This window comes from Silene latifolia, chromosome 2, assembly GCF_048544455.1.
Source record: "Silene latifolia isolate original U9 population chromosome 2, ASM4854445v1, whole genome shotgun sequence".
In the NCBI taxonomy this organism is placed as follows: Eukaryota; Viridiplantae; Streptophyta; class Magnoliopsida; order Caryophyllales; family Caryophyllaceae; genus Silene; species Silene latifolia.
Window position 1 is genome coordinate 3,429,161 of NC_133527.1, and position 12,442 is coordinate 3,441,602.

General features: G+C 41.9%; 1 non-coding gene across 1 annotated transcript; it reads right to left on the reverse strand.

Annotated features, from left to right (window-relative positions):
- Nucleotides 1-5,251: 5,251 nt before the first annotated feature.
- On the reverse strand, nt 5,252-5,358 carry LOC141645083 (small nucleolar RNA R71). Its single transcript, XR_012544676.1, has one exon. It is a non-coding gene; the product is annotated as a small nucleolar RNA R71 (small nucleolar RNA).
- Between the last annotated feature and the right edge of the window lie 7,084 nt (nt 5,359-12,442).

Here is a 12,442-nt window from a genome sequence, read left to right on the forward strand (position 1 = left end):
GTCTTTGTGCCAAAACCAAAGGACAACAAATGACCGGGACGGAGCCTCATGCATGCATGCGTGCTTGTTTAATGCACCAACTACTTCAAATTTCAACTACATACATGCTTAGTTATTTATTTCACTAGAATCGCTACTACTACCTACTAAAAATGTCCGACATAAATCCTTGTTTTTTTTTTTTTTTTTAGTACCATTTTCGGCAAAAAAAAAAAAATCCTTGTTTTTCTGAAGACATGTGGTTCGAAATCCTTAAGAATCCCTACCTGTCAAAACCTTAGACAAATGTCGTTGTGTCTGCAAATTATGGCATTCTCTAATTGTTTCCCCTTCTTTTATGACATCACACCTTAAGCATTACACCCAAAATGACATGAATTCTTTCTCGAGTCGGGTCGCGTCCCCACTCAACGATGTCACACCTCAATTTACCCCTTCAAGCAAGATAGATTGTCTTAAAAGGCAACGCTCTTACATTGTTGGGTCCATCCATGGCTTGTTGTGGAACATTTATCCACCAGCTCAGTTCCACGTCTGCGAATTGTCAAATTTGGGTTAAAGAAGAAGAGTCTTGGTGTATGATATTGAATCTTGTAGTGCAACATCCTATTTTTACGAGTCCATTTGAGTACTTGGGCAAGGATGATAAGCTATTCGGGTTTTCTAGGACAACTGATCGAATGTTGCTATCCTATGATCTTACGATGACACGATTTATTGAGCTTGGTCTGTATCGACATGTATCTTCTATGTTTGCTGCGTTTACTGATAGTCTCGTATTGTTTGATCAAGACACCGATCTTATCTCAGATGATTAACTCAAACGTCGCTTCTTCATTGTGCTCCAAGTTTATTATGCGTTGCTAAATTTGATATATTGGAATTAAATCATTTATCGTTGTACTAGAATTGGAATTTAAGTACGAATTATATTAAACTAGACAAATTGAAAATACAAATTTCCCGATTAGGTAAAGCTGTAATACGCATTCTTATAAATCATAAGTACGAATTATAGTACCTTTTATCAAGATTCAAGAAGAGTACTCAGAATGATTTAGTTACCCTAGTAAGGCTTTGTTTGGTAAAACAAACTGAAAAGATAGTTGAAACTCGAAAAGGTAACTGGAAACTGAAAAGCTAACTGAAACCTGAAAAGGTAGATGATAAGGTAACTGAAATTTACGACCTGATAAGGTGACTGATTATATAAATAAATGTTTGGCAAACTAACTGAAAAGGTACCTTATTTTTATAAAATGACGTAAAAGGACATAATAATTATTTAATACTAGTTTTATACCCGTGCAAAAAAAATGCACGGGTTTTAATAGCATGCGCTATTATTATATACATGATCATATAATTGTGCGTGATTAAGTGTTCAATACCGTGACAATATAAATAGTCCATATTTGGAGATTCGAATATTTGATAAATATTAGATTTGAATATCAGATAATATACAACCGTATTTTATTATATTTATATTAAAGGTATTTGACATGTTAGGCCCGTTGAATGTATGTAAATTGTAACATTTTATGTAAATTGTGACATTTTAACTTATGTTTTAACATAAGTAATTAAAATAAGAATAGAAGATAGGAATAGAAATTGAGTTGAGTAGAGGGAGTAATTAAATAGAATAGGAAATATGGGGGACCCACATGTAAAAACTCAGTAGCCAATCAAAAGTGAAGAAAAAACTTGGCTTTTATACTATGTAGATATTCCGATTCTGATTATGTTACAGTTGTGGACATTCTGAGATTTTATAAAGGTTCGATATCGATGATGAATAAATGGGGGTGTATGACCATTCTGAGATTTTATAAAGTTTCGATATTTTGGTTTGTTAGCCTTCGAGGTAAGGTATGATTACTATTGGCAGCTAACTAAAATGCCACCCTACAAAAATTGTATGGCAGCATTTAGTTATTGTTACTGAGTCTTCATTAAATCTCGATGATGAGTGGTATCATACCGATTTGAGAGATATTTTATATTTTGTCATTTTTAATTTAACTATTTTTTTTTTTGCATTATCATTTCTATTTCTATGTTGATTTAATTGTCTTTTTTTTTTCTCGTCTTGATGTAAAGCAAAACGAAATGGAAGCGAAGGTCGTCCGCATTTGATGAATCTAAAAATGCACGGATTGTATTTTGTATTTATCTGTCTCTAATTTTATTTATGAATTTTAGATTTTATTGATGTAATTGTTGTAATTTGTAATTTATGAATTTTAGATTTTATTGATGTAATTGTTGTAATTTGTAATATTTTATCTGCCTTTAATAATGTAATTTGATTTATTTTGTAAATTTTAGATTTTAGATTTTAAATATAATTTTTGTATTAGCAGCCAGAATCTTTAGACGGAATTTAGACGGATTAACAGTCAATTAAAAGCAAATATATCAGAATCACTATTTCTCAATGTAGAGAGAGAGTAATTAATTCAAGAAATTTTGGTAGGGGGCCACGTTGCTGAATATGAGGAGTGATATACGATTAATTTACTTCTAATTCCCTCCTTCTTTTATGCATACCGACTCATATCGAGTCGGTTTCGGGTGTTTTTCCTTGCGTTTTGTGCCCAATGCCCGTACTTGTCACTTTGTGCATCCTTTTGCAGGAAACGGCCCAAGTATGGAGGAATTGGGGCAAGAAAGTCACCCCATTGCCTTTACATGAAGAAGAAGTGAAGAAATGAAGAAGAGTGTGTTTTGCTTGCGGCGGCGGCGCCGGCTAGCCACCGCAAAACACATCCCGGGAATTACTCGGAATTTGAAGAAAAGTGAAGAGAGTGCTTTGCTTGGCGGCCGGCAACCCACCCACCGGTAAAGCACAAAGAATTGGAATTAATTGAAGAAATTGGTGAAAAACAAGCTTGACCTCGCTTGCCGGTAGGAGCACCGTGACCGGTCAACCGGCATTACGCACCATAGAGAAGAAGAAGAAGTCCGAAGAGTGTGTTTTGCGCGGCGGCGGCCAGCCCCCACCGGCAAAACACGGATGCCAGATATTTTAATTCATTGCACGGTTTTGCCGGTTGGACCACCGGCAGCCGGTCCACCGGCAAAACGCAGCAGCAGCGAGATCTTGGGCTTTTCCTTCTTTTCTTCCTCTTTTCTTCCTAATCTTGTAAAAGCCTATAAATACCCCCTCTTAAACCCTTTTTGACACACAACCCTAGATCCAGAATTTTACCCTTTCAAACTTAAAACTTTGTTAATCTCTTTGTTAATCTTTCCTTAATTAGAGAAGTTCTTCAATCAATTAGTGATTGAATTTGGGTTTGTAAGAAGATTGAAGGATTTCCTTCTTTATTATTTTTATCCAAATTTCTCTTTCACTATTTTGTTGGTATTAATTCTTTCCCTATTTCCATTTGTTTACATTTTGTTCTTCCTTCTTGTTTGTTTGATTGTTTATGTTAAAATTGTTGTTGTTGTTTGTTTGTTGTTCTTATTTTCATCATTGTTCATCTTTTTATTGTTCATCTTTCCTTTGATTCTCTTTCTTTTGTTCATCCTTGGATAGTTGTCCTCAAAGACTTAATCTTTGAGTTGATTTGGTTAAAGATTGTGCCTTTTAGATTAGTTAACCCTTGTTATTAGAATTAATCTCTTTCTCTCTTAATAATTGTTGATTTGTTGCATGTTTAGTAGTAAGATTCATCTCCTCACCATGTTTGTGACCAAAGTTTCCATCTTTATTGTTTATTTTGCAATTAGAACCATGATTAGTGAGTAGTCTCCTTCTAGGACTCGGTTTGACCCGATATGGGTAATTTCACTAACTAATTGTCACTAAGGCTAATTTGTGGGGAAAATTGGTTAGGGTAGTCTAGGGGATTTTTCATGCTTAAGGTTTGGTTTCCGGGTAGTGTCGACTTTTGACCCTTGTCCACCAACGGAAGTTGGTTAGGTTTTTAGTCGAATATTTGGGGACCGACCCTTGTCACCAACTAAGGTTGAGACCGGAAGGGAGAACCGAGGGAGGGTGCCTCTAGGCTAGCGTTTGAAATCGACCTCCGGAAGGGGGAGTGGGATGACCCGGAATATGATGAGGGCTTAATGACCTTGACCATTCACTTGACCTCCTTGGGAAAATGCATGTTCTTGGGGTTGTCGGGTTTTGAGTTGGGGATACCGACTTTCGAACCCGGGAGGGGGGTTAGTCGGAGTAGCTAGTGTCCTAGTGCGGGACCGGAAGGGAGGTTCTAGGCGAATTAGAGCCATCTCCCCCTTACCTTTCTACCCCTTTTGATTAGCCGAGATGATTAGTATGTGGAATTACTCATGTTTATGGTCGGACCGAGTTCTAGTCCTTCTCTTTATTTGATTTACCCTCCTATCTTTAGCTTGTTTTTACCTTATCTCGTTGTTTGTCTTTAAATTTGTTAGTTTAGCGTTAGTTTGTTACTACCCTTCTTGTTATTTATCGACTTAGCTAAACCGGTGAATTAGAACGATTAGTACTCCACCTACTCCTTGTGGGATCGACCCTTTTAAGTGTACAACGATAAAATCGTGCACTTGCGAGGTTTGACTTGAGACCATCAAGTTTTTGGCGCCGTTCTTGAGAGTACGGCTTGATATTAATCGTTTTTGTTCTAGTTTAGACTAAGTCCTTTGTTACTAATCTTTTCTTTCAAGTGCTTAGGTCTTTTGCATGAGTAGGCGACGAAGACGAGGTCAACCGATATATCAACTTGACCGCGAAATTGAAGCCACGGCAAGAAGACTTAATTCATTAAGAAGAAGGGGTTTACTTGATATTCCACCGATTTAAGAAGTTAATCACCAAGAAGCTACCGAAGTAGCGTTTGAAAATCCTTTTGGGGTTTTAGAAGAAGAGCCTAACACCATGGGTGATCCGGTTCCGATAAGAGACACTATGGCTCCGAAGCACATAGTCAATCCAAGCATCCAAAGGCCACGAATTCAAGCTAATAACTTTGAGATTAAAAATGCCTTGCTCAACCTTGTTCAAGACAACCAATTTGGAGGAGGTCCCTTGGAGAACCCAAATGATCATCTAAATGATTTCCTCGAAAATTGTGATATGTACAAATCAAATGGGGTTTCCGATGACGCGGTTCGCCTTAGGTTGTTCCCCCGTTCTCTTAGAGGTTCGGCCAAGGATTGGTTGAAGAATTTTGACCCGGATTCCTTCAAGACATGGGATGAGTTGGCATCGGCATTTTTGAACAAATATTTCCCACCCTCAAGAACGGCGAAAGTGAAGAGTGAACTACAAAGCTTTACTCAAGAAGACGATGAGACCTTATATGAGGCATGGGAACGGTATAAGAAGCTCCAACGGTTGTGCCCACACCATGGCATCTCCGAGGCCGAGCTAGTGAACAATTTCTACAAAGGGTTGACTCAAGACCTAAGGCTCTCATTGGATGCGGGATCCGGGAAAGGTGCCTTAGACATTTTGGGGCATAAAGCGGCGAAGGAACTAATTGAGGAGATGGCCTCAAGAACTATGGAATGGGGAAGTGATAGGCAAATGAGGAAAGGGAAGAGCAAGGATTCTAATTCGGTTTTGAATGTGGAAGTTAAGGGTATGCTAGATGAACTCACCCAACAAGTTGCTTTGCTAAATTCAAAACCTAAGGGCTCCGATATGAGGCAAGTCTTGTCGTGCGAGTTGTGTGGTGAACAAGGGCACACTCCCATTGGGTGTCCCTTGATTGCACCCCTAGGTGAGGAATGCTATGAGCAAGTAAATGGGATTTGGGAGTCCACAAGTGCAAGACAAGGGTACAACAATAATAACAACAACCAATTTGTCAATGGAAAAAGAACTCACCCTTTCTTGTCTTATGCTTCACAAAACATTCAAAATCCCACCACTTCCCAACCTCAACAACAACCAAGGTTCAATCAAAACTCTCAATTCCAAAGACAATTTCCACCCGGTTTCCAAGGGAAACAATTCATCACCCAAAACCAACAACCATTTGGGGGTTTCAAGGGGCAAAATTTCAATCAACAACAAACCCAAAATTTCCAACCACAAAACCAAAACTTCCAAACCCCTCAAAAACCATCTTGGGAACAAGCTTTTGAACAATTGGTCATTGCAAATCAAAAATCCGACTCAAAGCTTGATAACCACATTGCCTCACAAAGCCGGGTGAATGATGAAATACGGGCATCACAAAAAGCTACGGAAACTCATGTGGCCCAAATTTCTCAACAATTGAGTCAATTGGCTCAAAATCCGGGGAAGTTTCCGGGGAATACGGTTAACCCAAGGGAGATGAATGCGGTGTTTTTGAGGAGTGGTAAGCAATTGGAGGAGGTTGAGAAATCTCCTAATTGGAAGAGGAAGAGGGTGTCAAGTGAAGTGGTGAAAGAGCACCCGGTTGAAGTTGTGCAAGAAGATGAGATTATGGTGGAGAAGTCTAAGGAGGTGGAGATGGTTGACCCTCCAAAGCAAGATGAGCCTATTGCAACTAAGGCAAAAGAATGTACACCCCCACCAAGGGAGTATGTAGCACCGGTACCCTTTCCACAAAGGCTTGCAAAGCCTAGAATTGAAAAGAAGTATGAGAAGTTTGTGGAGATCTTGAAGGGAATGAATGTCACGATTCCTTTCCTTGACATGATTACCGAAATTCCATCTTATGGCAAGTTTCTTAAGGAACTTGTCACTTTGAAGAAGAAGAATGGAGAGGTGCAAACCATCAACCTCTCTAAGGAATGTAGTGCTATACTCACTCACACCAACAAGCTTCCTAACAAGCTAGAAGATCCGGGGAGTTTCTCTATCCCTTGTTCTATCCAAGGGGTGGCTATTAAAAGAGCTTTGTGTGATTTGGGGGCTAGTGTGAGCCTCATGCCACTTTCTATATTCAAGAGGCTTGATTTGGGAGACTTGAAACCTACTAGAGTTTCACTTCAACTTGCCGATCGGTCGGTCAAATTTCCCATTGGTGTGATTGAAGATGTACCCTTGGTAGTTGGGAAGCTTGTCATACCTTGTGATTTCTTTGTTATGGATATGCCCGAGGATCACAATGTGCCAATTATTTTGGGGCGACCTTGTCTTGCCACCGGGGGAGCTATGATCGACGTTAAGAGTGGGAAACTATCTTTGCAAGTAGGTGAGGATAGGGTGGAATTTGAACTCCACAAGTCCATGGAAGCTCCGTCTCTAGGTGACACTTGTTGCATTGTTGACATTCTTGAGAATCCTATGGAGGAACATGACCCGAAAGCTTCCTCCATGGATCCGTTGGAGACTTGTCTTGTTAGTGGGTATGAGGTCGATGACAAAGATATTGAGACTCTTGCATATGTATGGATGTTGGATTCGGCTCCTATTCATGAACAAGTGCCCAAATTTGAAGTGTTGGAAGTTGGTAAGAAGGAGGAGAGTTCCACGCCTCCTCCTACGGTTGAACTTAAACCTCTTCCTTCTTCTTTGAAGTATGAATTTCTAGGAGATAATTCCACTTTTCCCGTCATCATCAATAGTGCACTTGATGACACCCAAACCTCAAAACTCATTTCTTTGCTCAAAAGGTTCAAGGGTGTCCTTGGGTACACTATTGGTGACCTCAAGGGGATTAGTCCCTCTTTGTGTACTCATAAAATTCTTCTTGAAAATGAGGATGCATCCTCAATTGAGCCACAAAGAAGGCTTAATCCCATCATGAAAGAGGTTGTAAGGAAAGAAGTCCTTAAGCTACTTGACGCGGACATTATCTATCCTATTTCGGATAGTAGGTGGGTAAGCCCGGTTCATGTAGTTCCCAAAAAAGGAGGCATGACGGTAGTGCGAAATGACAAGAATGAATTGATTCCTACAAGGACGGTAACCGGGTGGAGAATGTGCGTGGACTATAGAAAGTTGAACAAGTCCACCCGGAAGGATCACTTTCCTTTACCGTTCATGGATCAAATGCTAGAAAGATTAGCTCAACACAACTATTTTTGCTTCTTGGATGGCTATTCGGGATTTTTCCAAATCCCCATCCATCCAAGCGACCAAGAAAAGACCACCTTTACTTGTCCCTTTGGCACCTATGCATATAGGAGGATGTCATTCGGACTATGTAATGCTCCGTCTACTTTTCAAAGAGCTATGATGTCAATTTTCTCCGATTTCATTGAACAAGAAATGGAAGTTTTCATGGATGATTTCTCGGTTGTTGGGAAAAGTTTTGAAAGTTGTTTAATGAATTTGGAGAAAGTTTTGAGCAAGTGTCAAGAGTCTAACCTTGTGCTTAATTGGGAGAAGTGCCACTTCATGGTACAAGAAGGTGTTGTGTTGGGACACATAGTGTCCAATCGTGGGATAGAAGTTGATAAGGCTAAGATCGAAGTCATTGCTAGTCTCCCACCCCCCACCAATGTCAAGGGGGTGAGAAGTTTCCTTGGACATGCGGGCTTTTACCGCCGCTTCATCAAGGACTTCTCCAAGATCGCGAGACCTTTGACCGAGTTGTTAGCCAAATATACTCCTTTCGTGTTCTCTAACCGATGCCTTGATGCTTTTAATAGGTTGAAGGAAGCCTTGACAAGTGCTCCAATTATACAACCTCCGGATTGGAGCTTGCCGTTTGAGTTGATGTGTGATGCGAGCGATCATGCCTTGGGCGCGGTATTAGGCCAAAGGAAGGATGGAAAGGTGCATGCAATTCACTATGCAAGCAAAACTCTAGATGATGCTCAAACAAATTACTCAACAACGGAAAAGGAGCTCTTGGCCGTGGTCTTTGCAATGGAGAAGTTCCGGACCTATTTAGTGGGAGCTAAGGTTATAGTGTTCACCGATCATGTTGCTTTGAGACACTTGCTCATCAAGAAGGAGTCCAAGCCTCGATTGATTAGGTGGATATTACTTCTCCAAGAGTTTGACATGGAGATTAGGGATAAGAAAGGAGTTGAAAATGTGGTGGCCGATCATTTATCCCGGCTCATCAACCTCAATGTTGACAATGGGCTCCCTATCAATGATTACTTGCCCGATGACCACTTGTTGTCCCTAACCTTGGGTGAAGCACCGTGGTATGCGGATATAGTGAATTATTTGGTCTCCGGGATAATCCCATATGATTATGACTCACATAAGAAGAAGAAATTCTTTCATGATCTAAGGCAATATTTTTGGGATGAGCCTTGTTTATACAAATCTTGCGCGGATGGGATAATCCGGAGGTGCATTCCAAGTGAGGAGGTGAAGCCGATAATTTCACATTGCCATGATATGCCAAGTGGAGGGCATGGTAGCTCAAGAAAGACCGCCGCAAGGGTGCTTCAATGCGGTTTCTATTGGCCTTCCCTATTCCATGATGTGGCAACCTACGTCAAAGGGTGTGATAAGTGTCAACGAAGCGGCAATATTTCAAGGAGGCATGAGATGCCAATGAACTACATTCTAGAGGTGGAGTTGTTTGATGTATGGGGAATTGACTATCAAGGTCCTTTTCCATCATCCAATGGATATGAGTACATACTTGTTGCGGTGGATTATGTGAGTAAATGGGTTGAAGCTATCCCAACAAAAACTTGTGATGCAAAGTCGGTGACAAAACTCATGGAAACTATCATATTTCCAAGGTTTGGTGTTCCAAGAATTGTGATTAGTGATCGTGGGAATCATTTTCGGGAAAGAACTCTTGATGCTCTTCTAAAGAAACATGGGGTGCAACATAGGCGTAGTCTTGCCTACCACCCACAAGCAAACGGCCAAGCCGAAATCTCAAACCGTGAAATTAAGATGATTCTTGAGAAGACCGTGAGCCGGTCAAGGAAGGATTGGTCAACCAAGCTCAACGATGCATTATGGGCTTACCGGACCGCTTTCAAAACACCGATAGGAACTTCACCGTTCCGGTTGGTGTATGGAAAGCCTTGTCACTTACCGGTAGAGTTGGAGCACAAGGCACATTGGGCAATCCGACTTCTCAACTTCGACTTGAAGAGTGCCGGAGAAAAGAGGCTTCTTGACCTCAATGAGTTGGAAGAATTCAGGCTTGAGGCTTATGAGAGCTCAAGGATTTACAAAGAGAAGACTAAGAAATTTCATGACAAGAAAATTTTGAGAAGAGAATTCGAGGTGGGAGAGTTGGTCCTCCTTTTTAACTCGCGGTTCAAGCTATTCGCGGGGAAGCTCAAGTCTAAGTGGTCGGGACCTTTCACCGTGGTCCGAGTCTTTCCACATGGAGCGGTTGAAATATCCGATGGAGATCACTCCTTCAAGGTGAATGGGCAAAGGCTCAAGCACTATGTTGCCGGAACCCCTATAATCAAGGATGTGAGCTCCATCGCCACCTCTCTTCCAAATTATTGATTGTGATTCTTAACTCCGTCGAGCCTACGACATTAAACAAGGGCGCTACATGGGAGGCAACCCATGCATCTTTGTATATAGAATGCATTTTAGACTAGTTGTGAGAGATTTGGAGTCGTATTTTGTCTTTTTGGATTGGTGACGGAGGTCACTTTTGAAGAATACAAGTTTTATTTTCGTTGACCCGAAATCCCGACATCATGCGTCGGAGTAATTGCGGAAAACAAGAATCCCGTGGTCAATGAAAAACCTCAAAGTTGAGTTGAAGAAAAATTGAGCAAAAATGAAGAACACAACGAAAAATAGCTGAGTGTTGTGTTTTGCCGGTGGACCGGCAGCCGGTTGGTCCACCGGCAGCGAGGCCAAACAAAATTTTGACAAATTGAAGTAGTTGTGTGTTTTGCCGGTAGGCCGGCAACCGGCTCACCGGCATAACACACCTGGCAAGTTGAAAACACGAAGAATTGATGATGAGGAGTGTGTTTTGCCGGCAGGCCGGTAACCGGCCCACCGGCAGGACACACATGAAGACTTGGAAAATTCTGAAAATTGGTGAAGAGGAGTGTTTTGCCGGTAGGCCGGCAACCGGCTCACCGGTAAAACACTCATACTTTGATGCTGGGAAGTTGATTTTTAGTGAGGAGTGTGTTTTGCCGGTAGGCCGGCAGCCGACTCACCGGCAGAACACACCTGATATATGGGGAATTTAATTATGGAGAGTGTTTTGCCGGTGGACCGGCAGCCGGTTGGTCCACCGGCAGCGAGGCCAAAATTTTGAAGGAGAAAATCGAAAAAATAGAAAATAGGGGAGTGCGTTTTACCGGCAGACCGGCTGCCGGTTCGCCAACCGGCAAAACGCACACGCAGACCACACAATAAACCCGAGAATCCCCTTTTTCCCCATTTCATTTCATCATTTCTCCTTCATCTTTCCTCCTTATATTTTCCCCCTTTCTAACCCTAACTCCATTAAAACTCAATCAAACTCCCTCAAACCTTCACCAATCTCCTCCAAATCATCAAAATGGCCGGAAGAAGAACAAGAGCCGACATAGCAAGGGACCAAGCGGCATTGATTGCTCAAGCGGCGACCGATACATACCCCGATCCGGACTTTCCTACAGTCGAGTTTGCTACACCAACTCAAAAGGGTAAGTTTATTCTCTTCAAAAATCGCCCCCTCACCCCTACTAAGTTTCTTCATCATCCGTCTTTGTCTACCCTTGGGATTGCTAGGGAGACGGAAACTCTTTTTGCGGGGTGTGGTATGAGGGGCATATTTACCATGCATGAGTATACTTACCCTCGGATCACATGGGAATTTTTGAGTAGTCTTAAGATTACCAAACACCGGCAAACCGGGATGGTGGCCACCCTTAACTTTAGACTCATGAACCGGGAGCACAACATCATTTTGGGTCGGTTGGCTCAAATTTTTGGGCTGGAAAATGCGCCGTCGCATACCCCACCCGCTTATTTTCACTATTCCCGTGTGTGGAAGGCGATTTCGGGCATTGATGATCAACCTGGGGTGCAAAAGGCCCGCGATAAGTTGCCATAATCCCGTCATTCGGGTGTGGCATAGATGTATGGGGTGCACCGTTCTTGCGGTGGATGAGCCATGGGTGTTTAGGACCCACGAGCTTGAAATATTGGGCTCCTACTTGTTCACAAAACCTACCCCCTTCCGAATTAATGTGGCTCACTACCTAGCCCTCAACCTATCCAAGATTGCAAGTTCTCCGGGGCATAGAACCCCGATACATGTGGGTGGCATGATCACCCGAATTGCCCGTAACATGGACCGTCCGGTTGACCTTTCCACGATGAATTGGATAGTCGGGGACACTTACTTGTCAAAGCACTACTTGACCACAAAACTTGAGTGGCTCAAAGAGAACCCCAATGACGGCCTTGAATATTGGCGAATCAATCACAAGAACTCCATCCGGCTTCCAAATGTTACCGCAATCAAAATTGAGAAGGACAAGGAGTTCTATCTCCTTGATATTGAACAAGACCCACCCACCGACCAACCTCCCCCTAATCCTACTCGTGTTTATTCACGAGACCGTCGAGTGGACACTCCTTCCACCCTCCGATATCAAATGCCAC